At 37.5% G+C, this 12,992-nt stretch overlaps 1 protein-coding gene across 17 annotated transcripts in view; it reads left to right on the forward strand.

The window, feature by feature from the left end:
- Positions 1 to 12,992, forward strand: part of LOC109414826 (supervillin) — a 1,049,091-nt gene that overhangs the window by 372,038 nt on the left and 664,061 nt on the right. For 2 of the 17 annotated variants that reach the window (XM_029870799.2, XM_029870800.2), the window contains exon 2: positions 10,311 to 10,738. The exons of 10 other annotated variants lie outside the window; for them this stretch is intronic. The gene's annotated coding sequence lies outside the window, so the exon portion shown is untranslated. Of the gene's footprint in view, positions 1 to 8,624; positions 10,739 to 12,992 lie in introns of those variants that run through there. 5 more of the 17 variants (XM_029870801.2, XM_062854053.1, XM_062854051.1 and 2 more) reach the window with 4 other exon arrangements.

Consider the following 12,992-nt stretch of genomic DNA (forward strand, 5'->3'; position numbering starts at 1 on the left):
TTCGGTCTAATCAGCGTTTTGTAGATGGTTAAGCCGTAAACACCCAGGACGAACTTTTTTTTTTGGTAGAAATGCATTAGCTTCTTTGTTTTAAAATATTATACCCAGGAGTCTCCTTTATAATTAAAGGGAATAGTTGTGCTAAGAAATGCATGGTACCTCTTCCTTTGCACACTCCCCCCTGTTGCTGGTAGCTGAAAATACGTGGCTTTTTTCTGGTATTTTTTACTCAAAAAGCCTCAAAGCAACCCAGAAAATTCATGGTCCATAAATTGGGTGATCTAGATCATCCAAACTACTCTGGAACTCATTCTCTTAAAATCTACAACATCTACCATCATTTGTGTTCACTCTCTTCAAGAAAATTGACGTCCCTTTGACCTCGCATTGGACATTCCTTGAAATACAAGTGGCCTCCATTACACTTTGCAGTTTGGGTAACGATATCTACATACTGTATCTTGCTTTAATTGTAAACACATATTCGTGGAATGCAGTCTTTACTGCTGATGGAGCCTAAGTGTACAACTATAATGCTTTTGGCACATTCATGGGATATTCTAGGCTTTCCAAACGATTCTGTATTTAGGACTTTCAAGCTCTTTATGCAGTACTCTTCTTTCTCTTCACTCTATCGGCATAATTCTTTCTTGATTATGTACTACTAATGATCTTTATGGTATTTAGAAGTGTCTGAAGCTACGCAAGAATTCCTCCAGGTGTTCCTCGGGAATTCCTCCAGGAGTCCATCAATAAAAATTCATCGTGATGTTTTCCGAGAATACCTCTACAAATTCCTACGAAATGCCTCCAGGGCTTCCCGTGAAATCCTTCACGAGTTTTCCGGTAGTCTCTCGGAATTTTCTTCAGGAGCTATTATCTCCAGGAATTCTCCGGGAATTCCACCGGGAGTTCCCCGAGGAATCCTCGGGAGTGCTCCAAGGATTTCTTCAGGAGTTCCCTGAAAACTCCTCCATGTAATTTTCGCCAAAGCTCCCTCAGAAACTTCTCCAGCGATTCCTCTAGAAATTCCTCTAGAAATTCCTTCACGAATTTTCTCCATGGATTCCTCCATGGGTTCCTCCATGGACTCGTCCAGGAATTCATTCAGGTTCCTCCAGAGCTCCTACAGGAAACTATACAGGATTTCCTTCCACAACAAATGCAGGGATTTCCTCAGAATTTCCTCAAAGGATTGTTTCTGAAATTCTTCCAGGGATTCCTCCAGAGTTTCCTGCAGAAATTCTTCCAGCAATTACTCCAGAAATTCCTCTAGTGAATTTCTTCGAGTAATTTTCCTGGGTGATTTCTCCAGAAATTCCTCCAGGATTTCCTCCAGGAATACCTTCTGGACTTCCTCCAGGAATAACTGCGAATTCATCAAGGGACTCCATCAGAAATTCCTCCCGAAATTCTTCGAGGGGTTCCATCAGGAATTCCTCCACAAATTCATCCCGGCATAACTCCAGCAATTCCAACAGGGGTTCTTCCAGGAATTCCTCCAAGATATACTCCAGGATATATTCCAGAAATTCCTCTAGGAATTGTTCCGGGAAATACTCCAGGAATCCATACAAGAAATATTGCAGTAATTCCTCCGGGAATTCATCCAGCAATTATTCCAGGAATTTCTTCAGGAATAATAGCAGGGATTCCTACAGGAATGGCTGTAGGAATTATTACAGGAATTCTTCCAGAAATTCCTCCAAGGATTTCTCCAGAAATTACTCCAGAAATTCCTCCAGGAATTGCTCCAGGAATTCCTCCAGGAGTTGCTCCAGGAATTCCTCCAGGAATTCCTCCAAAAAAATGCTCGAGGAATTACACGACGATTTTTTTGGGAAATACTTTAGGAATTTCTCCAATATTTTTGTAGGAATTCCTCCAGGAATTTCTCCATGAATGCTTATAGGAAAATACTACAGGAAACCCATCAAAAAATAAAAATCAAAAAAACTTATCTTTAAAAACTCCTCTAGGAGTTACTCCAGGAATTCCTCAAGGAAGTCCTTCAGGAATTCCTCAAGGAAAACTTTCATGAATTCCTCTAAGAATTTTCCCAAGAAATTCTTTGAAAATTTCTTCCCAAATTACTACATGAATTCTTCCAGAATGTACTCCAGGAATTCCTCCAGCATTTTCTCCAGAAATTTCTTCAAGAAATTCCTAGAAGTATCCTTGTAGGAATTCTTAAATGAATTCTTTTGGGAATTCCTACATGAATTCTACAAGGAATTCCTAAATGAATTCTTCAAGGAATTCCTGGAGAGATTCTTAAAAGATGTCTTGGAGGTATTCCTGAAAGAATTCTGGAGGAATTTTTGTCAGAAGTATTGGAGCAGGTTTTAGAGAGTTCCTGTAGGAATTCTTGAAAGAATTTCTGCAAAAATTCCTGGAGGAATTTTCGGAGAAATTTTTGGAAGAATTCTTCTTCATGGATTTTTTCAGTAATCTCTCTAGAATTATCTCAAGTATTTTGTCCTTGGATTACTGTCAAAGTTCATTTAGAAGTTTCCCATGATTTTTTTTTGTAGCAATTACGGATGTCTTCTTCTTCTTTATGGCTCTACGTCCCCACTGGGACTTGGCCTGCCACGCTTCAACTTAGTGTTCTTTGAGCACTTCCACAGTTATTAATTGAAGGGCTTTCTTTGCCTGCCATTGCATGAATTTGTATATTGTGAGGCAAGGACAATGATACACTATGCCCAGGGAGTCGAGAAAATTTTCCTGACTGGAATGGGAATCGAACCCGCCGTCTCTGGATTGGCAATCCATAGCCTTAACCATTAGGCTAACAGGAGACCGGAGCAATTACGGATGTATGTTGAATAATTCCTTCTGTAGAAATCTCTGATGAAATCCCAGGCGAAATTTCTGACGGAATCACGGAAGCATTTTCAAACAAAATTCTTCCAGAACGTTCTGCATGAATATCTGCAAAAATTTCTCAGGGAATTTTTGGAGAAACCCGTGGAAGAAATTCCAAAGAAAGGGGTTTAAAAAATTTTGAGAGAAATTTCTGTATAACTCTAGGAAGAACTGACAATTCTGACGGAGTCTCTGAAAATACGTCCAAAGAACTTCCTGAAGAAGTTTCAAAAGAGATCCTTGCTGGAATTTTTGGTAGAATCTCTGAAGAAATCTCCATTAGAATTGCTGTTTAAATTTCAAGAAATACGCCTAAAGGAATCTCTAGATGGATATCTGAAGAAATATTAGGGAATCTTGAAGGAATGCCAGGAGGAATGTGTGAAAAACTTCCTGGAGAAATACCTGGAGAAGATCCTCGAGAACCAATCCTTGAACGTGATTTTGAGAGAATTTCGTTAGAAACGCTTAGATAAGCTTGTGTTAATATCCTTAGAAGAAAAAAAAAGACATATCTTTAAAGGCGTTTCTGTAGAAACTGGTAGGAAATATTCCTCAATAAATAGCTTTCAAATCCGTGGAGAAATTTTAAGAGTTATCCTTATAGGAAATTCCGAAAAAAAAAATCTGATGAGTACTATCTGAAGGAAATGCTGAAGTAATCTTTGTGTGAGCTCCTGCAAGAATCTCTGGAGGACTTCTTGCAGGATTTTCTGTATGAATCCCAAAAAAAAAAAAAAAATCCTGCGCACAATTCTGCGGAAATTTGCAATGGAATCCCTAGAGCAATTACTGAACAGATCTGTGGTGAACTTCTTGAATGTACGAATTTCAGAAGGAATCCCTGGAAGATTATTTTGGAGAAAAAATTTATGATAAATCTTTGAAAAAAAAAATAGCAGAAATCTCTGTAGAAAATTCTGAGAAGTTTACGAAGGATTTTTTGAACGAATCTCTAGAAGAATTTCAAAAGTAACCCCTGAGTTCCAAAAAGAACACATGGAAATCTATCGAAAATATTTATTGGATCAAATTTCTGCAGAAACTGTTACAGGAATATCTGAAGGCAGTCCTGAAGAAATTTCTTAAAAAATCTCTGTGAAAATTTGTGAAGAAACCGCTGGAGGATTTTCTGAAAGAAACCTTGGTAGATTGTAAGGCCGACTTCCTGGAGTATTTTCTAGAGGAATCCATGGAACAGTTTCCGAAAGGATCCATGGAAGATTTCTTTACCTTCATACTGCCTCACGTTGGGAACAACTCCCTGAGTCAAAAATGACACTAAATAATGCAAAAGGGGGTTAACGAAATTATTGGTCAAATTTATAGAAGAATATCACAATATTTTCTGAAGTAATTTTCAGAGAAATTTTTATTTAGAAAGTAATTTGTGAAAGAATTTTTGTATAATTTTCTAAAAAAAATCTTGGTGAAATGTCTGGAGGAATTCTGAATTTTCTATTTTCTGAAGGAATCGTTGAAAGCATTTCTGAACGAGTCCGTGGATGATTTCCTTTAAAAAAAAATCCCCGTACGAATTTCCGGAAGAATCTATGCCGGAATTTCCGAGAAAAACCCATGGAAGCTTTAGAGGAATTCTTTTTAGAGGAATGCACTTTCAAGTTCCGCAAAGTTCAGATAAAGCTCCGAATGGAACTTTCTGGCTGCCCAAGAGGCTAACGATAAGCCTTGCTGGAACTTCGGATACAAGTTCCGGAAAGGCTCATTGTTAGCCTCTTAAGCAGTCAGAAAGTTCCATTCGGAACTTTATCTGAGCTTCGCTGAACTTTAAAGCTGCTTAAGATGCTACTCGGAACTTTGTCGGAACTTTTAAGTTTAGTTCAGTAGCATTGTGTTTCAATGAAGATTAAATTTATTTCTTTTACAGAAAACAACTGTTTAAGCATACACGAATAAAAGACAAATAGGCTTGAGCAAAAAAAAAATGCCGCTCATCGGATTCGAAACGATTATCGCTGCGAACCCTACGCTCTACCACAGTACTACAGTTGCAATTGAGTGAACAGCAGCTCAAGTCTGACTTGAATCAATTTTCTGTCGGCAGCTAGTTTTGCACATTTGTACAGTAGTGAAATTAGCTTGACTTTGTCAAGTGTCTTCAGCAGCGCAGCGGTAAGTCGGCAGGCTATCACGCAGGAGGATCCAGGTCAAATCTACACAGCAGCGACATGTGTGAAAATATAATTATCAGAAGCAATTTCCAGACACGAATCACAAACCAACCAACAGGGTTGTGATTCAGGAAAACACATTTTTGTTTCTGCATGAATTTGTCAAATTTCTGTCAGAAGCTGCTTAGAAGGCTATCTAGCGTGCTTATGTGAACTTTCAAGTTCCAAAATTACTTAAAAATAAAGCTGCTTAGAGGGCTAATAGCAACCTCGAACGATCTGCTTAGCTTATAAAGTACCCTTTTATCTGAACTTTTGGTTACTTGGGCATGGAGCAATTCTGGAAGAAATTCAATGAAGGTACTATACGAGAATTTTTAAATACTTGTGGGGTAATCGTTAGAACACTTGGGAAAAAAAATCTCAAGTAAACTATGAATTTTCTTGAGGATAAATGCTGAAAAAAATCTTGGGAAAATCTCCGATGGCATTCCTGACAGAATTTCTTAAAAATTCTCTAGAAATTTTCTGAAGCAATTGCTGGGGAATGTCAGAAGATACACCTGGAGGATTTTCACAGGAATTCATGGAAAAAATTCTAAAGATGTCCATGAAAAGGCGCTCCAGGAGGAACCTCTTTCAAGGAATATTTTTCAGAAATTCCTCAACTTTTTTTTTTAATCCTACAGAAAAATTCTTCCAAAGAATCCTCCAAGAGTTCCTTCAGGGATTCCTTCAGGGCTTTCTGCAGAAATAAATTCAAGGATATTTGTAGAATTCTTTCCTGGGATCTCTTCAGAGATTCTTGCTGGAATTGTTTCAGTTATTCGTCCACATTTTTCTATATGTTCTTCCAGTGATTGCAAAAAAATACCGCAAGAATTTTGAAAAAAAAAAAAACAAATGGAATTCCTTAAAAAGTTAAAGTCTTTAAAAACTGCTGGTGGTACAATTGGAGATTTCTAGAAGAAATTCTTGAAAATTTTCTAGAAGAATTTCTGGGAAAAAATCCTGTAGCAATATGTGAAGTTATCTCTGCAGAAATTCCCGGGAGAGAACCTTACGAAACTCCTTGATTTACCTCCTTAATTCCTTGATGGATTACGACTGTTCCTTAATTCCTAAAAAAATCGTGAGAGGCGCCTTGAGGAAGTTTACCCGACTAGAAAAATATATCAACTTTATAATACATTGTGTTATGATGGTATGAAATTTATCTATAACTTATTATGTTATAAAGTAGATGCAGGATAATGTTGAAATAACTAAAATTGCAACAAAAAGTACTCCGGTCTAATCAAAATAATAACCTATTTTGTTATAATCTGATCAAAATTATAACACAATATGATATAAATCTTAGCTCCAAGAAAACTAGTTTCTATCATATTTTGATGCAATTGTGCAAAATGATGTTCTGAATGTCAAAGAATTAAAACTAAATTATTTCACAATGTGTTATTGAACAACATTTATAACATAATATGATATAATTGAGTTATAATACTTTTAAACACCAAAGATGTTAAACATGATTATATCACAATGAGTTAAACATATCATGGTTTGTTTTAATTATGTTATATTTCTGTTAGAATCTTCTAGTCGGGTAAATTCCAAGCAACACACATGGTTACAAAACAGTGACGGCAGCGTATGTAAGGGTTGCACAGAAGTGATTGTGACTTACTGCGCAACCCTTACATACTCTGCCGTCACTGTTTGGTAACCATGTGTGTTGCTTAGGAAATAATATCGAGGAAAATTAGCTTGAGAAATTTTTGGAAGCATTAGTGGAGAAATATGTACAGAATTAAAAAAAATATCTGCATAAATCCTTGCAGAAATTGCAGACAAATGTACTGGTGCAGTTCTTAAAGACATGATTTCTGATGGATCCCTGGGAAATTTCCTGAAGGAATCCTTGGAAGAATACATGGAAATACCTCTTGCGGAGTTTTCAAAATGTCTTATAAAATTTCTGGATGGATTGGTTTACACAAATCCCTGAAGTACTGGAAGTGTGAAAATATCTCAAGAAAATTCTACAGAAAAAAAATCTTGTAGGACTTCTATTTTTCGGTGCCATCTTAGAAAAACTACCTAAATGAATTGAAAAACCCTATGCAGTGTTCATAGAAGAATTTCTTGAAAAATTGAAAGGAATTTCTTAATCTCATTGGAAAAATTTTCGCTTGAAAGCATTTAATGAATGTCTTTTCTTATTACTGGGGAATCAAAACTTTTATATTTTGAGCTAATATTTTAAACTGTTCTGCATATCGCAAAATGGTCTTTTGTGTCGTTTGAAGTGTATTTTTTTGTTTTTATTAAAGTGTAATTTAACATTTAGCTAATTCTACATTTTGAAGCGTATTTTTCAAAAATCGTTGAAAAAACGATGTTTTGGTCAACTTTCAGATGTTATTTTTTCTTTTGTAATGAATCGCAATCCTCAATTCGTCAAATTTGTACCAATGATGCACATATAATAGGTTGACAAACAGTCAAAATTTGAGAATTTTTCATGCAGTCTATGAAAAGTTACAGCATGTTGAACTTTTTTGTGAGAGAAAAAAAAAGTTGCTTATCCCAAACATTTTGGACACCTCCTGTATAAAAACAAAAAGTAAATTGAAAAACATCAGGGTCGCCTAGATTTTCGGAAAACTCCAGCGGAAAACAAACATTTTCCACAGACACCATCTTTTTTAAAAACTCATAACTCAAAAACAAAGCACAAGTAGACCCATTTTTTGTGAAATCATGAGCAAATTTTCTCAGCAATTGAAAAAAAAAATATACAAAATGAAAATTGTTTTTCACAAAATTTTCCACAATTGAGGAAAATCGGTTGAGAAAGTCGGAAAAACTATTTTGAAAGTCCGGAAAAATTCTCAAAAAAATGTTTTTAAAGTAACTTACATGAGCTGTATTCTGTAAAATTTTCAATATGTGGTTTTTCTGCGTTTCTGAGTTATAACCAATTTTGTGAAAATTGTCCAGATGTGCTATATGAGCCGTTTGTTTGAAACATCATAACTTAAGAATGAAGCATCGTAGACACAATGTGTTCTTGTGAAACCGTAAGCATATTTTCTCAACAATCCAATAAATAAATACAAAATGAAAATTGCTTACCACAAAACTTTCCACTGTTGAGGAAAATCGGTCGGAAAAACAATTTACGAAGTGCGGAAGAATTCCCAAAAAAAATTTTTTCCTAAGCTATATTCTGTGAAATTTTCAAGATTTTGTTTATTTTCGTTCCTGAGTAACGATCATTTTTGTGCAAATCAATAATCGAGACGGTTGAAATTCAACCAATATCTGGACAATTTCCACAAAATTGGTCATTACTCAGGAACGAAAAAAAATCTTGAAAATTTCACAGAATTTTTCCGGACTTCCTAAATATTTTTTCCGACTTTTCCAACAAATTTTCGCGTTAAGTACTGTTCCTTTGAATTCCACTAAGAATTTGCATCCTTTGACAGATACGTATTTCAACCTCAACTGTAAGGTCGTCTTCAGTGTCTTGTACTTGACTCGACGATACAAGACACTGAAGACGACCTTACAGTTGAGGTCGAAATACGTATCTGTCAAAGGATGCAAATTCTTAGGGGAATTCAAAGGAACAGTACTTAACGCGATTTTCTTTTTACTTACAGATATTTCCCTAACAAGCCCAGGTTAATCATCAACAAATTTTCCTCAAAAGTGGATTTTTTTTTAAAAACAATTTCATTTTATATTTTTTTGGATTGCGGAGAAAATTTGCTTACGATATCACAAAAAAAAATCGTTCTTAAGATGTGATTTTACAAAGAAGCAGCTCATATAGCACATCTGGACAATTTCCACAAAATTGGTTATAACTCAGGAACGGAGAAAAACCACATCTTGAAAATTTCACAGAATATACTTTATGTAGTTTTCGTCCAAAAATATTTTTTTTTGTGAATTTTTCCGGACTTTCTAATTAGTTTTCCAACTTTTCCAACTGATTTTCACATAAAAATATGACTAAGATGTTTCGTTCTCGAGTTATGATTTTTAACCTTCCTTTTGCATTACGTTGGGCACAGCTCGCTGGCGTAGTGCACGGTTTGGGTCAAAAATGACCCTAATGCCAAAGGAGGGTTAAAGTATGTGGTGTATGTGGAAAATGATGCTGATTCTTTTCAATTTAGTTTTTGTTCATAATATGTCATATTGTTCATATATGAACCCTACCTATGGAAAAAAATTATTGAAATCGGAGTACCTTCGTACTAATCTGTACGATAATTGAAAAAATCCTTTTACAAGAATGCCCCTTCCGCGATAATTACGTAAAAAAATCGTGAAAAAAATATTCATGGAGGGGTTTCCACGGAATAATTCTAAATTCGGCGCAATACTGAAGTCATTTCCATGGATTAGTACCAGTACCAGGGCGCTAAAATTTGGAACCTAGCTCTGATTTTACCATAACAGCACTGGATATGATGCAATAGGTGTCAATCGCGGAGGATATTTAAATAAATATTAAACAACGTCAGTATTAGACCAAAATTCTTCTCGAACAAATGTCCATATGCCAAACAAGATTTGTACCTTTGAATTTTCTCGCTTGGATCCAGATTTGTATAAAAATCTGTACATTATAGTTCAAAACTTCATAGAATAATTGTTCAAGCAACTTTAGAATGCTACTCTTATATCAAAAGGAACAACCCTACATCCGGATCCACTCCACCTAGCTGTGAACTGATAGTGCACGGTGAAGTCATCACCAAAAGCGTCAAACAAGGTTCTACCTACATACACTCCTCGATCACATATACTCAATCGAACTCGTCGTAACGCTATGTTGTTCCCATAATCATCGGCCTAGAGCGGCGCGCAGCGTAGCTCCCGATCATTCAACGGCTTCATGAGCGACGTCGTCGTCGACCAGCGAGTGCACAGTTTCTCCGCAATCTACTTGATGACCGAACCTAAGTGCGCAGTTTCGCCAAACGATATCAATTGAAGTGCAACTGCAGCACTAGGAGCAGCAGCCAGCAGTTTCGCAATCAAAGCCGCCGAGTGCCGATCAAAGGTCGCCCGGTCGCGAACAGATGATGACCCCGCCGCCGTTGTGTGGTTGATGGCGATCGCGTTTGCGAGTTTTGCGAATTTCTCGGCAGACAGCACGTTGGCGTTAGAGATGTAATCGTCAGGGGAGCCCAATACGGGGGGGCCATCAGAGGGCGGAGATAATTATTAGGGAGCTCATTGGGATCGAAACAAGCGAAAATTTCACTTTCTGATACCTAGGTACCTAGATTCGTTGTTGCTGTTAAATCACGAGATCGAGATCGAGAAGTTGATGGGCCGTCCGGCCGCAGAGATGGTGACGACGACGATCTCGTAGTGTTTTTAGTGATCACGAAGAATAAATTAATTTAAGGTGCTCCCAACTGGATTGTGGTGATTAATGAAGATCGTGTCCAACGGTGGGAAATTGTAGCAAATTATCTTCGTTAGTGACGGTTTCGGTGTTTTTTTTTTCGGTGCTCGTCAAAGTGTAATTATATGGTCTAAGAAGCTTCAGAAGTACCTACTGTGGTGCGATTCCATGCACACCTCGAGGCTAGGACGCGGTTGCCCGATGGTGTGAATTTGCGAGCTGACGATGTTGTGACAGCTGACTGAAGGATCGTGTTCAGCAACTTTATTATCAGCATTTATTGTTCATTTTTTAGGTGAGTGCATAATAACTGTAACAATTTTGCAATTTTATGGGTATTAATTTTTTTAGGGAAGTCTAGGGAAATATAACAACTTCATGTAAAGCAATAATGGCGAAAGATCACCATCCTGGGCGACTGCCTACCATAAACTTGTTTAAACCGTTGCCTGTTCATTTTTTTTTATGGACTATCTCTTTATTAACCTTCTTCGTGCATTCACCCCGCTGACGCAGTGCTCGCTCAACGTGACTGTCTGGGTCATAATGACCCTAATACATGACAAGGGTTAAGCCTGAAATTCAGGACCATTTGGAGTTCAGCGTTTGAGTTACAGTTGATTTGCCGACGAAGGCCTACAAGTTCTCCCCTGATACACACCAGGTTTCACTGGCAACAGCAGCACCAGCCCCAAAAATGGTAATACTGCATGTTGTGTCTAAATTTATGTTTAAACTCAAGGGTAATTCTTGTACAATTTTCACCCATCGTTAAACTTTATGTATTTTTTTTTAATTCTTCAATCACTTAACCTAGTTTACAGCCCTATTGTCCACTAGGGCACTGCGTGAGCGATTGGAAGCTGTACATACACTTTGTACAGCGCCAAAATGTATTCTATTCAAATCGTACTATATCGAACTGGTTGCCGTTGCGCTGCTTTCACTTTCTACCCTATCATGGTAGAATGAAAGCACGAGGATGTTGATGTGTGGCTGTTGGTTGTTCCTGTTTCCAGTCCGATTGGGGGTCCATTATGAGTAGCCGTTCGCCGATGTCCAAGAAGCCGGGTTCATTTAAGCCATGGGCTCAGAAGAGGGTCAGTGTCAGCTGTTCGCAGGGGAAAAGAACAACTGACGAAAGTGCCGGGGCTAGGATCGAACCCATGACCATCCGCTTATGAAGCAAACGTGTAGCCACTGCGCCACGGGCCCCGGCAACTTTATGTATTGACGAAACCGAAACCAAAATCAATTAGGCAGAGACTCCTCAACTGATTTACCAATAGTTTCTTGGCAGTATTTTCGTAGGAATTTGTATCAGAATTTCCAAGAAATATTGCAGGTGTTTTTTTTTTATTTTTGGGAATTCTGAAACCAAATTTATGCGACGACCGAGACATGCTACGGTCACGGAACTGTATACTTGACGTTTCGGATTAATAGTTGAGGATTTACATCTTCCATGTACGGCTTTCAAGTTTACACTGAAAGATCTCTTTTTATTGATTTCTCAACTACCGAAAAGAATATTGGATCACCTGTCCACTCCCTCTGGATACAACTTGTGGCATACATTCAGAAAATTTGATAAGAATCTGGCATCACTGCTTGATGTATGTATGCAAGTATTTTTCGGTCGTGTATTTCGTGCGTTTTTCTCGTGAAATCTTAAGTGTAAATTTAGTGTTTCACTATCCCGCTCTCCCTGTGCGTTATATGTAGTGAACTTGTCAGTTTGCAAACTTGTGTGACGTGCTGTGAAACCGCATTAGAGCATTTTGCGGGTGGCTTGTTTTGTTTTGTTCTGCAATTCAACCAATACCTACTACCCCCACACCGATTTTTGCTCGCTTCGTGATAGAACGTTTCCGTGAGTATTGTGTTGTTCTTTGCTGAGTATTGTGTTGTTCTTTACAGAGAAGAACATTAATCAAGACAATTAGATGATCGGCATCGAACCACAATAACCCCACAACAATTGGTGAGATTTCCAATATTATTTATTTATAAATAATTCTACTTCAGTATATTTACTTTATAACTGCATATAAGTTGAACATTCGCTATTTTCAACATCCTTTCATCTATTGGAAGATGCTTCAGTTCTGGGCTCTTTCTAAGTTGATGAAGGGATTTATAAATGCTTGCAAGGACTTGGCCAGGTGTGTGGAGCTGAGTGAATCTATGACATTGTAGATAGTAGCGACATCAGCAATGTCAATGGAAATATTCAACTTTGCAACTCCATCCAAGATTTGTGCAAGTATTCATGCTATGCTATGCTATGCTATGCTATGCTATGCTTCGTGATAGAACGTTTCCGTTAGCATGGAAAGTTGCATCCATTGTTCCCATCCATAAATCTGGCAACGTTAACCGGGTAACAAATTACCGCGGTGTCTCCATACTGTGTAGTGTGGCCAAGGTTTTCGAAAAACTTATGCATAACGTCTTATACTCTGTCGCATCGCCGTTAGTATCTGATTGTCAGCATGGGTTCATGAAACACCGTTCGACAGCAACAAATCTCATGTGCTACGTTTCTC

The sequence above is a fragment of the Aedes albopictus genome, chromosome 2 (assembly GCF_035046485.1).
Source record: "Aedes albopictus strain Foshan chromosome 2, AalbF5, whole genome shotgun sequence".
In the NCBI taxonomy this organism is placed as follows: domain Eukaryota; kingdom Metazoa; phylum Arthropoda; class Insecta; order Diptera; family Culicidae; genus Aedes; species Aedes albopictus.